Below are 16724 nucleotides of genomic sequence, written 5' to 3'. Positions count from 1 at the left end.
CAAACTGAGAGCCTTGCCACTGGAGTTGCCATCAAGTACAACATCTGTAACATACAGTCATACCAGAAAACATAATGCCAACAAATTTTTGGGCATATTCAAAATTTTGGGTACCCCACTACTCACCCTGAGCTTCTGGGGTTTATGATAGGGCCCCAACCAGTTTCTCTCCCAATGAACTTGCCTATCCAACCCCTTTGGTGCACCCACTGAAGTTTCATGCATCGCATTCACGCATCATGTTTTACCTCAAATACAAACCTCAAAATCACATTTGGATTTCGAAGGTCATTGGCTTCATTAATGCGTTAAGAGTCTCTCATGTTTTTAAAACTCATCTTCGCATGATTTGCATCGCGATCAGTAGATGTCCTATATTTGAGTAGGTGCACATGCAATTTGGTTTTCCTTAGGATTGAAAGTATTGAGCTTTAGGAGGCATCCGCCCCAGATAAACTACCCACCTTGCAGTGTCCCGCCCTGAGAATCAATCTAGAGAAAGAAGCGGTTAGGCATCCTTAGACATGACAACAGTGTAGGACCAAAACAGGACATTAAGGTAAGGACAGGCGGTAGGGCAGGCAGTAGGTATAGGGAGAGACAACTATTACTGCAGAGAGCCCTAGCCTGGTTCCTTCTTTCTTGCCCCATACTTAGGGACTTATCCATAAATTGTCCTAACTAGTTGTTTTTACTGGACAAGAAGGGTTACCCTAAATACGAAAAGGTGATCCCTCTCCTGATTTGACCTAACTCGCCTTCCGCTAAGAGTGTGTTTCCATCAACATTGTGAGGCATCATGGGAGAGATAGTTGCATATTTTATTCCCCCAGGCTCTTTGTTGGCCCTACATCTCCACATGAGCATTAGGGCATTATATACTACCCTTACATCTCTAGACATTTGTGATCGAATTACTCATTTCATTTTAAGTTCTTCTTGACTCACCCTGAAGTATGATCACGCATATTCATAAGGGTTTGTGATAACACATCATGACAATAACCCTGCTTTGTCTTGGTCCTCGCGCCCTCAGGTGCATTAAAATTTGTCAAATTTTCATGTTACTCTGTGCCCTTAAATTGTTAATTGGACCATTTCTTTTGGCATCACATAAATTTCTTGCAATTCATAAGTTCATTCAGGGGCCTAAATGTTGTGCTGATTTTCGAATCCAAGTAGCTCTTGTTTTACTTCAGTCACAATTTTACTGTCACCTCCAGATGAAATTATTTTCATGGTCTGAATCATTTATCCCACTTTATGTCTAGGGATTTAAATAGAGCTGCATTGGGTACATATTTAATGAAGAAGGAGCAGTCACAAAGAAATTTATAGGCTTGGAATCGAGGAGCCAGGGATGGAAACTAGTTCAGACATATTCACTGCTAATCATCTAGTAGTGAATGTGGATGAGTTTGGTGCTATAGGAGGTGGATACATCGATGATACCTAGGATTTCATGATAGTGTGAAATGAAGCATGTTCAGCCAGCCCTTCAATCTTGTTAGTTCCAAGGGGAAATTCTTACTTGTTCAAGCCCCTTAACTTCTCTTGTCCCTATTAATATTCACTCACAGTCAAGATTTCTGGGACAATCATCATCTCTAAGGATCCAAGCGTTTGGGCAGACTTGAAATCTAATCACTGAATACTCTTCCATGGAATAATCAATCTAATAATTGGGGGTGTAGGGTCGATTTATGAAAGCATTAAGGGATTGGTGCGACCTCTCATGTCCATAGATGAATAGAAGCATTGGAAAGTATGACCAAAAGGGAAAAAAGGCAGTAAATAATACTAGAAACTAAACTAGTTGAGCTTCATGTCATTATTCCTAAAGCATGGTATCATTTTATGACTATGAAGGAAAGCTAAAAGCTCAAAGGCCTTTCGACAATTAATATCAACCTTGGATCATTGTAAAATGAGTTGGAAATCATAGATCAACATTATATTAAAGTAAAGGTTTTGATATATATGTATATCTAACGAGATGTCAGAGAAAAACTTTATGATGCTCACGTTTCAGACCCCGCACACATTAGCGTTGCACTAGAGTGGCATTTTTTCAAATAACATAAATATTATGTGTATACATGAATTGGTAGCCTCAAAGGCACCCACGACAATCCTGAAAAAAGTAATTTTGGATCATCGAAGGCACACCTAGCGATATCGTGTGGATAATATGCTACGCCAGTTTAGTTTTGGGGTCATGTTACAAGGAGACATTTCACCGAGTATGTTACCCAATATCTTGAAATGACTGAGGACTACACATAAGAAAACCTAATGGCCCACACAAAGGCCTATCCTATTGAAGTTGTGGCCCAAAGCCTTGAAAAATCTACAAAAGTTATACACGGTTGTGGGAATCTACTTCCCCCTGCAAAGGAACTGAAAATTGTAAAAGAATGCGTTGATGAAATGGCTTCAAAGGCCTGTGGGGAGCAGATGGCATCGAGCCTATCACATCTAGATTCCAGCAGCTCTGGAAGGTTGCATAGCAAGAAGTATCAACAAAACTATTCAAGCGGAGATTGGTGGATCGAAGAGTTGTCAGTTCTTGGTATCGAAATGTATCAGAAAGTAATATTAGCCACAGAATCCATAGGCATAACACATGAGAACATCAGGACATCGCTCATGCATTATGCTGAATAGGCCCTAAAAGAGCTTGCCAAGAAACGTGATGCCTTTGCTCGGACAAAGCTGCCCATCCTTGCTGCTGCCTTGGAGAATCACGAGCAGAGAATCATGGTGGAGACTTTTGTGGGCCTCTTGCCTACAGAGAAAAACACAATACCCATTGTTTTTCCCTTCAGCTTTCTTCAGATTGCTATGATGCTCGATTCCACTATTGCTTGCAGGCTAGACCTGGAGAAAAGAACTAGGTGTTAGCTCGAATATGCCTACCACAAGGGAATACTAATTCCTTCCTTCTTATACAGCGGAGATACTCTGTTTGATGTGGATGCAGTGCATAGAATATTAGGAGAATTTTTTATAATAGGATGAGAATCAGGATGTAATGTATTTAAACTTGGGTCGATACAAGTTTGGTGGCCTGGCCGATTCTCCTTCTCAGGCTGCCATCATTAGAGTTTCCAAGTGGTTGGATAACTACCTGGAAAAATAACACAAGATGCAAATATCAAGCCTGTGAAATGCATAACTGTTGTTGAATTGATGCAAGAGTGTGCACGCCCAGTAGACGATGGGTTGTATAGAGCCATTGATATTTGCATGAAGGCCCATTCCGGATTAAAAGATATGGAATGGAAAGGAAATCCCCATAAGGAAAAATTTCGTTGTTACAAGCTCCATGTCATAAAATCCCATCAACTCACATTTGTCAAACTATGAACTCTCCCAAGGTCGCATAATCACACTTTATAGCCTCAAAGAAGCAGCCAGAGTGAGCGACCTATCTGCAACACTACTATGAGACCTCTGGTAAGTCACCCTTCCATCGAAGTCGCATAATCGCACTCTATAGCCTCAGGGAAGTAGCCAGAGTGAGCAACCTGTCTGCAACGCGACTATGCGACCTCTGGTAAGTTGCCCTTCCACCAAAGTCACATAATCACATTTTTATGCCTTAGGGAAGCATCCAAAAGATGCGACTTTGTTGCAACATGACTATGTGACCTTCATAAATCACAAATGACATCACAGATCGAATTTTCTCCCACAGGTCACATTTTACTCAATGGATCATGAGGTTGTTGAACTTCTGCAAGTCACATTTCCAAATGTGATTGATTTAACGATTGTGAGGCTACGATATCCACGATTAGCTCATGAAGATGACATGATTTGGTTTGAATAGGATCTTCTCAAATCGTTCGGAGATGTTGCATGCAACAGTGAAAATGAGCATTATACATTTTTTCCCTTAAAATAATAATGAGAAAGTGCAGCAACCATGAGGTAAAAGAAATCATGAAGTAAATAAATGACAAACAATTTCTGCCCGTTTACATTGGTGCACTGGTTACAAATCATCTCCTGGATAGATTTACCAATATAAAAGGGAGATATTATCAATATCCAAATGACAAGGGAGTTATAGAAGGGTCGGGCAACATTTTTCTTCATGGAGTTGCCTTTTATTCGGAACAGTGGAAGTTACATTACTAGTTTTCTTATGAAATGTCATTCTCTTTGAATATTGTAAAATTTGGATTGTAGATGAACATATATGGTATTGAGAAGAAACCTCCATAGTTAGCCAACATCAAATTCAAGAGAGTTTACCACATGCATTAGAGTGTTGGATCTTGAAGCCCAGGAAGCTATATGCCTATTAACACTGCAACTCCCCCATAGAAGATAAGAAATGCCTGGGGTCCTTCACCCTAAACAGTTCTTGATTATTGATTAGAGCAAGAAGAGATATGGATAGTCCTTTTAGGAACTATTGTAAATATTTTGGAGCCCAGAGACACCCCATAAAGATCGCATTAATGGACTGCACTGTAGCATAGGATAGGACTATCCAGGGGTCCAAAGTTGATTTCGATGTTTTTGTGATTATTGTTATTTATTTATTTGTTGTTACATTTATGGTGTTGTTCTTCAATTATCATCATGTATGACTATGGTTACTATCTTACAGGGTACATGAGGGTGAGGACTCCGACCTATGAGGAGAGATCTAGGGTTACTCATGGGAAGACTTGCAGCTAGGATGTTTGACCAGTAAATAAGTTGGCTCAGCATGGTTGATCGAGACATGATGGAAACCGTAATGGCATTCCATGCAACCAAGGAACCACACAATTTGATATTTTACTCTGGCAACTGCCTTGGTGACAAGCATCATAGGGTCTACAAGAACCCTCTACATCTTCTTCTTCTTTTTACCATAATGCAAATGTTCTCCTATGATGTCAGTAGTTAAGATGAGAGAAATTAAGCCTGTACTAAACAGTAGGCATGAGAGAGTAGTGAGGAAGATCAAGAGGCATGAAGGTAGCTGAAAGGGCATGAGGGAAGGCCAAAGGTCATGGTAGGTGAATGGTCACCTGAACTCTATAAATGTGCCCTCATCCCTCACTTTCTATAGGACTTCATCACTCGAGTTGAGGCCAATATAGATAGTTGATTGATGCTTTAGAGCTAGAGCCACTCAGATCTTGGTGGCTAGGAGAGTGCGTTTGCAGTAGGGTAAGGGTTTTGACACTGGGCAACGATATGAACAATCCATGTTCCACTACTGGGTATTGACCAGTTGCATGATATGTATTTGAAGTTGCACCAATATTAATAGGATATTTTCTTTTACCTTTTGCACTAATTCCCATGCTTACTCATGGTGGTTGTATTTGCTGTCTGGTACTTCACCATATTTGTACGTGTGTTTTCATATATGCGAGATGTTATGTACTGATACATAGTGGTTGCATGTATGTTTCACTTTAGAATCTCTGTTTAATTGTTCCTTGCCATGTCGGTGACCTATTGTGAACTACTTCACAATTGACCTCTTACATGTTCCTGTTTATTATGTCCGATGGGGTTTTAGCTCACTAATCGTCCTCATCGTTTATCTCTTCTTATCGTTGTTGTGACTTGTTTAAACCTCATTCTGGAATTTTTCAGTCTTGGTCTGACTTTGTTTCGCTGCTGGAGAAATTCATTCTCGCCCCACTCTGGCACCTTCTCATTTGATAACCAAGAGCAGACAACAATCATGGTGGCAACTGGGCCCACATACCAGATGGGGCTCCTATTCCAAATGGTGTGAAGTTTGATTGGTACTTTACACTGGGGAGACCCCTTAGATGTTGGCAGTACATTTTGTCTCGTCAAAAAATTGGTGCTAGAAGGAGGGCCAGATGACAAGATGAGCCCTTGGAGCCTGCAGTTTAGTCTCATATCTGTTAATGGCTCCAACCAGAATCTTGCTCCCGAGGTGTTTATCTCGTTTGTCTATTTTTCGATTTTCCATTCCCTAGGAGCAACTCCATCACTTGTCTCAGTTAAAGTTTGATGGTGAGGATGGAACACCTTTAATTGAGCACATTTCTGATTTCCTCGAGTTTTGTGAATCTTTTGAGATCGACGATGAAGAGTTTTCTTGTGTGTTTTTCTCCCTCACCCTTGAAGGTCGCGCCAAGCAATGGTGCCACATGTTGCCTACGACGTCCATTAATTCGTTTGAGCAACTTGTTGGTAAGCTCCAACATGCATTTGATAGGTACGCTTTTCAAGATGTGTTAAATAGGATAAATGAGCTTAGGATGAAACTTGAGGAACCTTTAGAGGATTTTTCTTTCAGATATGTGCATATTTGCTTTGAATTTCCTGAAAGTGATGCTGACTGGGCGTATTTGAATATAAATTTTCAGCGATTGGTTCTCGTTTCTTTACAACATTTTTTATTAGAAACAAGTCATATTTCACGTGAGTATCATCATAATTTGTAGATTACAAAGTGTCCAGATTCTACCCGTAATTTTGTTTTTCCGATCTCTTTGAATCTGGAACAACCTCAAACCCCCGAGGAAGAGATTACTATTTGTGGGATTTCTCATCCTCCTCTTGACTTGTTACATAATAATATTGTGACCGTAAATGGTTCAAACGATGAACAGTGCTTTCTAGGAAACAGATCTGATGGTCTTGCCTCTAAATCCCTCATACATTCTTTTGGTTTTGAATCTGAAAATCACATAACATCTCTTTTTATCGAGTCCATTCAACATATGTTGCATTATATCCTAGGATCTCATTCACCTATGCATGATGGCTTTGATCTTGTCCCAAGTAACGTTGATTGTCTTATCAAATCCACGGAACGGATCAGGCTTGTAAATCTGTCTTTCTATTTGGTGAACATAAATGGGTAGGATGTGAGTCTGGGTCTGATCAATGCTCCCTCATCTGACCTTGTGCATCCATTCTACCCTGATTTACTCCATAGGTCTACTACACCGGTGGTTCCTTCAGATCATTCACACCTTTATCTTGCTCGCGTTGATTACAATCATGTACATGGGGGTCATGTTTCATGGTCAAGGGATGTGGATGTTGAACCCCTCATGCCTGATCTTTGCCACTCCCAGATTTTAATAGGTGAAGAGGAGGGTCATGCATCTCGCCCAACTCAAGTTGGGTCTCTCATTAATCCCTTTTTCAACAATTCTCCTTTTTCCAGACAGATATTCACTCACACATCTTGTGATTTTCCTACTTATCCAACTGTTGATCCTAAGAAGCCCCCAAAATTTCATGATCCACCTTTCGAATGTTTAGGGACTCATCAGGAAGTTGAGGCACTTGAGCTTCCACTGATGGTTATGTCAGGTTCTCACATTCCTGAGCAGACTCCTAAACCAAGTCGAATTAGGGATTTTGCACATCACGCTCCTCACAACATTTTCTCGCCAGATGCGAGCACACCTTGGAAACCCTCTGATTTGAGCAATGTCTCTCTGAGGAAATATTGCCATTGCCTTTCAACTGATGTGCATCAACCTCTATATACTAATTTGTTTTTTGAAGGGAGTGCTCTGGCCATTGTCTTGGATCTTTTTTATTATCTCCTAGCCAATATAGTCCATCAAAATACACGATCAAATGATACCTTAGAATCTCCTATATGGGAGGGTTCCAATTTCCTGATCTCCCCTTTGCCTGAGACTCTTTCAGTTGATTCAGTTCATTTTTTGGGAATCTAAAGAATCTGATCTATCGAGCTGCCGGTCTATCAATATTCAGACGATGAATCCAATCCACAATATTTTCGCTCATAGTTGCCCAGTCACAACCAACAATAACCGTATACACCCATCTACAAACCTGACGAAGCTACAAATATTTAATGTTGTGTCATTTGAAGGTTCATAGGTTGACCAAGATGATGAGGCACTTCAGCTTCCGCTGATGGTTATGTCAGTTCCTCACATCCTTGACGAAGTCTATCAGTAATTTCAAACTAAGGCTTCTGAAATTAGGATTTCTATGTGTTATAGACATATTTGGGAACTGAAACCCTAATCACATATGTCCATAAACCAAGGGATTCTAAACCCCTAAAAGTTTTGTTTCATACCCTAAAGGAACAAGGTCAGCTGATTACATCATCTCCCAGGAGTTCTCCATGAAAAACTACTCAGAACTGGTCAAAACATGACCATACAGACTGCTCCATGCATAGGGTGGGATGTATCTCACCTATTACACACGGGGGGTGCGATGCATACTGGAAAGCCCTTCTGTAGGGTGCGATTAGAGAGAGCAGACAAATGGCAGAAGCAGTGTGCTAGGTGGAAAGCCATAGAATCTTCTAGAAACTGCTCATATGACACTTGCCTCTCTGAATTCGCCCAGGGATGAGTAAGAGATCTGAAGTCTCCAAGTGGAACCAAGAACTATCAGTGAAATGACACTAATCAAAATCCCAGAAGCTGAATCACTCTCCTGAAAACATCTATATATGGATCCCTCATCCAAGAGATCCAGAGGCTGGAATTTTGTAATTTTCAAGGAAGTTTTGTTGGTTTCTCTTTGAAGACATTGTTGGGTGATCTTTCTTTGTATGAGGTGAGGAGGGCTTTCATGCTGGGAGGATGATGTTGGATTAGACAGCTTGGTTGTAATCCTCTCTTCTACTACTTCTATCAATAAAGCTATTTGAGTTTTCCTCCATATGCTTGTATATCTCTGAATCTTGTTTATGTATGCATTTATATGGTTAATGTACATATGATCCTACATTATTTATGGTTATAGATCTCTATGCTTTGATGGTATTTTTATGCTTTGACTCTACAGGTGTTCTTTGAAGCAGGACAAGTGAGAAAGGAGTGGCGAAAGCTCTATAAAGGGAGAGAGGAAATGAGCAAGGAGACTAGCAAAACACTGAGGTTGGTACTCTCTACTTCTCTCTCATCTATCTCTCATAAAGGAAAACACAAGTAACTTTAGTTTGTTTGTTTCTAAGATAGCTACTCGTCTTAGTGGGACTAGCAGCTCTGAATGGACACTAGTTTTCCCGATAACACTATGTTTGAATCCTTAGGGATCGCAATTACACCCAGCAGAGGCCCATCTCTTTAGAGTTATCAAGTCGTTCATCCTCTACATCATGATAGGGTTGTTGATTGGATCAATCTGGCAGATTCCTTTACTAGTTAACAACATCTTGCCTTACTTGCATTGGATTTAGGGTTAAGCATAAACATATGTATGTTATGGTTGGATGACTATAAATTTCACACTTGTGGTTCGGTTTACTACGATTGGGTTGCAGTTTGCCTTGAAAGGTCTTCTTTGACACATTTCCTTGTAGATGGCTGATATGTTCTTTTTTTTGTGCATGCTTTACAGGTAAGCATGTTATGTTTTGCACAACTCTTTCCACACATTCTAATGGCTGTCATCTTTGCTTTTGCAGGTTGGGAATTGCTGCGGTGGCTGCATTGGAAGTTCAATTTCACATAACCCGACCTATGATTTGGTTAAATTAGGATTTAGGGTTTTAAATTAGTTAGGTTTTAGTTTTTCTTATTAGTTCGTTAATTAGCGTTTTATTTATGAGTTAAATTTGTCATGCTTCATTTCCTTTACTGATGGTAGTTAGTTCCCTGCTTATTATTTTTTCACTCATGTCCTTGCATTTGTTTATTATTGCATGGCGTTCATGAAATATCTACATATGCATTGCGTTGGTCCTTTAATTCAAATTGGTTGATAACTTCCGCAAATAGCATTACATTGCATCATTAGCCCTGTCTGTTGCATTGCATAATTCATTTTCCTTCTCACTTGGCACACACTCACCTTTGACCTAGCCTAGAATTTTCACCTATGTTGCATGTCACTGCATGAGCCTTCATGAACTTGAAGATTTCAAAACCGTGGTTCCATGAAAATGTTTCTCACACCTTTTACTCTTACTCCAAGTGCATTGCTTTGACCTCTTCACACCATTTTGTAAACCCTAGGAGAGTTTCCTGGTCACCTAGCCCTAGAACTAAAACCCTAGCCATGCGATTGTGTGAAGTTGTGATGGTTACACCAATGGGTAGCCTCTCTTAGATCCAGTCATCAAATTTGCATCCTGAATATCTCTCCTACGAGTTTAATTTATTAGTTCAGGAAAAATAAGAACAAATTTCTCATGGGGAACCCTAATTTGTTTGAATCACCTATACCCATAACCTGAACCTAGTGCCCAGCGTGGTCTTGATTGTTTCAATGTCCTGTGCTCCTTTTCACTTGCTAACTGGAAATGAGATGTGGAAGCTTGGCATGAGGGCAAACCTAAATCAGGATATCTCTTAGTTTTTGTCAAACAAGAAACAACCTCTCTTGCTCGTAAAATAAGTCAGGATCCCTCATTTTCCTTGGTGCAATGAACGCCCCGAAATAAGTGCAAATGCACACGTAAAAGAAAATGAAACCAAATAAAGGGTAAAGGATCGAGAAAGGCTTCCTGCGTAGAGAGGTAATGCAACGACTCCGCTGGGGTACTGACCAGGCTCGCTAGCAGTGGAGCAACGTTTGTGATTTCTTGAAGTGACTCCACCAGGGTACTGTCTAGGCCCACTGGCAATGGAGCAACACCAGAAACTTACTTTTAAAATTCTGAATACAATAAGCCCTCTGCCCTGTTCTTTGCATCATCATCAACTACCGGCATGTGTGAATTGTCAATGGGGTGTTTACTAACTGGAAAGACCTAGCTGAGGCATGAGGGAAGGTATAACTGCAAAGGTCGCGATAATGCAAGATGTGCCCATAGCATCTATTCAATATTCCCTTGCATCATTATTCGCACTTGAACTACTACAGGGCTGTTGACAGAGATACTGGATTCTACCAGTGGTTCGCCAATTGTTGTAGTTGCTACAACACCACCCAAATTTTTGGGCATATTCAAAATTTTGGGTAACCCACTACTCACCCCGAGCCTCTAGGGTTTATGATAGGGCCCCAATTGGTTTCTCTCCCAGTGACATTGCCTATCCAAACCCTTTGGTGTGCCCACTCATTTTTCATGCATCACATTCACGCATCATGTTTTACCTCAGATACAAACATCAAAATCACATTTGGATTTTGAAGTTCAATGGCTTCATTAATGCATTAAGAGTCTCTCATGTTTTTAAAACTCATCTTCGCATGATTTGCATCGCAATCAATAGATGTCCTATATTTGAGTAGGCGTACATGCAATTTGGTTTTCCTTACAGTTGGAAGTATTGAGTTTTAGGCAAAACCCTAAATAAGAAAAGGTGATTCCTCTCTTGATTTGAACTAACTCACCTCCCGCTAAGAGTGCGTTTCCATAAACATTGTGAGGCATCATGGTAGAGATGGTTGCATATCGTATTCCCCCAGGTTCTTGGTTGGCTCTACATCTCCACATGAGCATTAGGGCTTGCAAATAATATATACTACCCTTGCAGCTCTAGACATTTGTGAGCAAAGTACTGATGTCATTTTAAGTTATTCTTGACTCACCCTAAAGCATGATAACACATATGCATAAGGGTTTGTGATAACACATCATGACAATAACCCTGCTTTGTCTTGGTCCTTGCCCCCTCAGGTGCATTAAGATTCCTCAAATTTCCATGTTACACTGCATCCTTAAATTGTTAACTGCGCCATTTCTTTTGGCATCACATAAATTGCTTGCAATTCATAAGTCCATTCAGGAGCCTAAATGTTGTGTTGATTTTTGAATCCGAGCAGCTCTTGTTTTACTTCGGTCACAATTTTAATATCACCTCCAGATGAAATTATTTTCATGGTCTGGATCATTTATCTCACTTTTTGTGCAGGGATTTAAATAGCGTTGCATTGGGCACATATTTAATGAAGAAGGATAAGTCACAATGGAATTTATAGGCCTGGAATTGAGGAGCCAGGGATGGAAACTGGTTCAGACATATTCACTGCTAATCATCTAGTAGTGAATGTGGATGAGTTTGGTGCTATAGGTGGTGGATACACTGATGATACCCAAGCTTTCATGACAGCGTGAAATGAATCATGTTCAGCCTGCCCTTCAATCTTGTTAGTTCCAAGAGGAAATTCTTACCTAGTCAAGCCCCTCATCTTCTCTAGTCCCCATCAGTATTCACTCACAGTCAAGATTTCTAGGACAATCATCGCCTTTGAGGATCCAAGCATTTGGGCAGACTTGAAATCTAATCATTGAATACTCTTTCATGGAATAAACAATCTAACAATTAGGGGCAGAGGGTCGATTTATGAAGAAGGCAGGGATTGGTGTGACCTCTCTTATCCATAGATGAATAGAGGCATTGGAAAGTATGACCCAAAGGCAAGATAAGGCAGTAAAGAATATTGGAAACAAAACTAGTTGAGCTTCATGTCATTATTCCCAAAGCACAGTATCATTTTATGACTATGAAGGCAAGCTAAAATCCTAAAGGCCTTTCGACAATCAATATCAACCTTGGATCATTGTAAAATGAGTTGGAAATCACAAATAAACGTTATATTAAAGTAGAGGTTTTGATATATATGTATATCCAATGAGATGTCAAAGCAGAACACTATGATGCTCACGTTTCAAGCCCCGCACACATTAACATTGCGTTGGAGTGGAATTTTTTCAAAAAACATAAATATTATGTGTATACATGAATTGGTAGCCTCAAAGTCACCCACAAAAATCATGAATAAAGTTTTTTTGGATCATTGAAGGCACACCTAGCGATATCGCGTGGAGAATATGCTACTCTAGTTTAGTTTTGGGGTCATGTTATAAGGAGACATTTCGCCGAGTGTGTTTCCCAATATCTTGAAATGACTGAGGAATACCCAGAAGAAAACCTAATGGCCCACACGAAGGCCTATCCTAACGAAGTTGTGGCCCAAAGCCTTGAAAAATCTACAGAAGTTATACACGGTTGTGGCAGTCTACTTCCCCTTGCAGAGGAACTGAAAATTGTAAAACAATGTGTTGAAGCAATTGCTTCAAAGGCTTGTGGGGAGAAGATGGCATCGAGCATGTCATGTCTAGATTCTAGTAGCTCTGGCAGGCTTCACAGCAAGAAGTATCAACAGAACTGTTCAGGCGGAGAATGGTGGATCAAAGAGTTGTCAGTTCTTGGCATTGAAATGTATCAGAAAGTAATATTAGCCACGAAATCTATAGGTGTAATGCATGAGAAAATCAGGGAATCGCTCATGCATTATGCCGAATAGGCCTTGAAAGAGCTTGCCAAGAAACGTGATGCCTCTACTCGGACAAAGCTGCCCAACCTTGCTGCTGCATTGGAGCATCATGAATAGAGAATCATGGTCGAGACTTTTGTGAGCCTCTTGCCTATAGAGAAAATCACCATACCCATCACCTTTCCCTTCAGCCTGCTTCGTATTTTTTTGATGCTCGATTCCACTATTGCTTGTAGGCTGGATCTGGAGAAAAGAACTGGGCATTAGCTCGAATGTGCCTACCTCGAGGGTCTTCTAATCCATTCCTTATTACACAACGAAGATACTCTTTTTGATGTGGATGTAGTGCATAGAATATTAGGAAACGTTTTACAATAGGATGAGAATCAGGATGCAGTGGATTCAAACTTGGGTGGATATGAGTCTAGTGGCCTGGCTGATTCTCCTTCTCAGGCTGCCATCATCAAAGTTTCCAAGTGGTTGGATAACTACCTGGAAAAATAGCACCAGATGCAAATCTCAAGCCTGTGAAATGTATAACCATTGTTGAATTGATGCAAGAGTGTGCATGCCTAGTGGACAATGGGTTGTATAGAGCCATTGATCTCTATGTGAAGGCCCATTTTAGATTAAAATATATCGAACTAAAAGGAAATACCCACAAGGAAAAATTTCGTTGTTCTAAGCTCCAAGTCATAAAATCTCATCAAGTCACATTTTTCAAACTATGAACTCTCCCAAGGTCGCATAATCACACTCTATAGCCTCAAAGAAGCAGCTAGAGTGAGTGACCCATCTGCAATGTGACTATGTGACCTCTAGTAAGTCGCCCTTCCACCGAATTCGCATAATCACACTCTATAGCCTCAAGGAAGCAGCCAGAGTGAGCGACCTGTCTACAATGCGACTATGCGACCTCTGGTAAGTCACCCTTCCACCGAAGTCACATAATCACATTTTTATGCCTCATGGAAGAAGCCAGAAGATGCGACTTTGCTGAAAAGCAATTATGTGACCTTCATAAATTGCAAATGACCTCATAAATCGACTTTTCTCACACAGGTCACATTTTATTCAAGGATCATGAGGTTGTCGAACGTCTGCAAGTCGCATTTCCAAATGTGATTGATTTAACGATTGTGAGGCTGCAGAATCCACGATTAGGTGATGAAGATCACATGATTTGGTTTGAACAGGGTCTTCTCAAATCGTTCAAAGATGTTGCATGCGCAGTGAAAATGATAATTATACATTTTTCCCTTAAAATAATAATGATAACGTGTAGCAACCACGAGACAAAAGAAATCATGAAGTAAATAAATGACAAACAATTTCTGCCTATTTACATGGGTGCACTAGTTACAAATCATCTCCTGGATAGCCTTACTGATGAAAAAGGGAGATATTATCAATACCCAAATGATAAGGGAGTTATAGAAGGTATGTGCAATAGTTTTCTTGATGGAGTTGCCTTTTATTCAGAACAATGGAAGTTACATTACTAGTTTTATGATGAAACGCCATTCTCTTTTACTACTGTAAAATTTGGATTGTAGATGAACATATATGGTATTGAGAAGAAACCTCCATATTCATCCAACATCAAATTCAAGAGATTTGACCACATGCATTAAAGTGTTGGATCTTGAAGCCCGGGAAGCTATATGCCTCTTAGCACTGCATCTCCCCCATAGAAGATAAAAAATGCCCAGGGTCCTTCACCCTAAACACTTCCTGATGATTGATTAGAGCAAGCAGAGATATGGATAGTCCTTTAAGGAACTATTGTAAACATGTTGGAGCCTAGAGACGCCCCATAAAGATCACATTAATGGATTGCATTGTAGCACATGATAGGACTATTCAGGGGTCTAAAGTTGATTTTCATTTTTTTCCGTGATTATTGTTATTTATTTATCTATTGCTACATTTATGGTGTGGTTATTCAATTATCATCATGTATGACTATGGTTACTGTCTTACAAGGTACAAGAGTGCGAGGAATCCGACCTATGAGGAGATATCTAGGTTTATGCATGGTAAGACCTGTAGCTAGGATGTTCGACCAGTAAATCAGTTTGCGCAGCATGGTTGATAGAGACACGATGGTAACCACAATGGAATTCCATGCAACCAAAGAACCACACAATTTGGTCTTGTACTCTGGAAACTGCCTTGGTGACAAGCATTCTAGGGTCTACAAGAACCCTCTACATCCTCTTCTTCTTCTTACCATAATGTAAATGTTCTCCTATGATGCCAACAGTTAAGCTAAGAGAAATTAAGCCTGTACTAGGCAATAGGCATGAGAGAGCAGTGAGGAAGCTCAAGGGGCATGAAGGTAGCTGAAAGAGCATGAGAGAAGGCCAAAGGTCATGGTAGGTGAATGGTCACCTGACCTCTCTAAATGTGCCCTCATCCCTCACTTTCCATAGGACTTTAGCACTCAAATTGAGGCCAATATAGATAGTTGATTGATGTTTGAGAGTTAGGGCCACTCAGCTCTTGGTAGCTAGGAGAGTGGGTTTGCAGTAGGGTTAGGGTTTTGACACCGGGCGACGGTATGAACAATCCATGTTCCACTATTGGGTATTGAAAAGTTGCATGATATGTATTTGAAGTTGCATCCATATTAATAAGATGTTTTCTTTTACCTTTTCCACTAATTCCCATGCTTACTCATGGTGGTTGTATTAGTTGTCTGGTACTTCACCATATTTGTATGTGTGCTTGCATATATGCGAGATGTTATATACTAATACATAGTGGTTGCATGTATGTTTCGATTTAGAATCCATGTTTAATCATTCCATTCCATGTCAGTGACCTATTGTGAACTACTGCGCAATTTACCTCCATCATGTTCTTATTTATTATGTCCAATGAGGTTTTATTTCACTATTCGCCCTCATCATTTATCACTTCTTATTGTTGCTGTGACTTGTTTAAACCTCTTTCTACAATTTTTCAGTCTTGGTCTAACTTTGTTTTGCTTCCCGAGCACTTCATTCTCGCCCCACTCTAGCACCTTCTCATTTGATAACCAAGAGCAGACAACAATAATGGTGGCAGTCGGGCCCACATACCGGATGGGGCTCCTATTCCAAATGGTGTGAAGTCAATTGGGACTTTCACTGGGGAGACCCCTTAGACTTTGGCGGTACATTTTTGCTTGTCAACAGTTTCGTAATTTGAAATATGGAGGAGACAAATGAGAGATTTCATTGCACCTATGGTAGAAACTTAAGACATTGTTTCACTGTATTTTTGGAGATATTATCTGAGAGATTTGGTTTACTTGAATGCTCTTGAAACATGCTTCAATAGGTTAGCTTGGAAAATTTTCAATAAATTCTTAATAATATGTTTTAGATTGTGAAATCTAGAAGAGATGGAGAAGATATCTCTAAGTATCTATGGTATAAGTTCTGGGACTAGATTTGAATAATTAGATATGTGACATGTTCTGCAAGTTTGTTATTGGGAATAATCCAAAAGAAATAAGATTTACGAAAAGTAGACTTGGTGAAGGCATAAGAAATTAATAAAACTAG

The 16724-nt window shown here is 40.0% G+C and overlaps 1 pseudogene; it reads left to right on the top strand.

The window, feature by feature from the left end:
• Nucleotides 1–2295: 2295 nt before the first annotated feature.
• The window catches only part of LOC149219850 (BTB/POZ domain-containing protein At5g48800-like), a 78886-nt pseudogene continuing 64457 nt past the window's right edge, over nucleotides 2296–16724 (top strand).

Source organism: Pinus tabuliformis, chromosome Q (assembly GCF_031772625.1).
Source record: "Pinus tabuliformis cultivar Carrire ecotype Pingquan chromosome Q, CPIR1, whole genome shotgun sequence".
In the NCBI taxonomy this organism is placed as follows: Eukaryota; Viridiplantae; Streptophyta; class Pinopsida; order Pinales; family Pinaceae; genus Pinus; species Pinus tabuliformis.
Note: the sequence above shows the minus strand (reverse complement) of the source record. Positions and strands in the feature narration are given on the sequence as shown.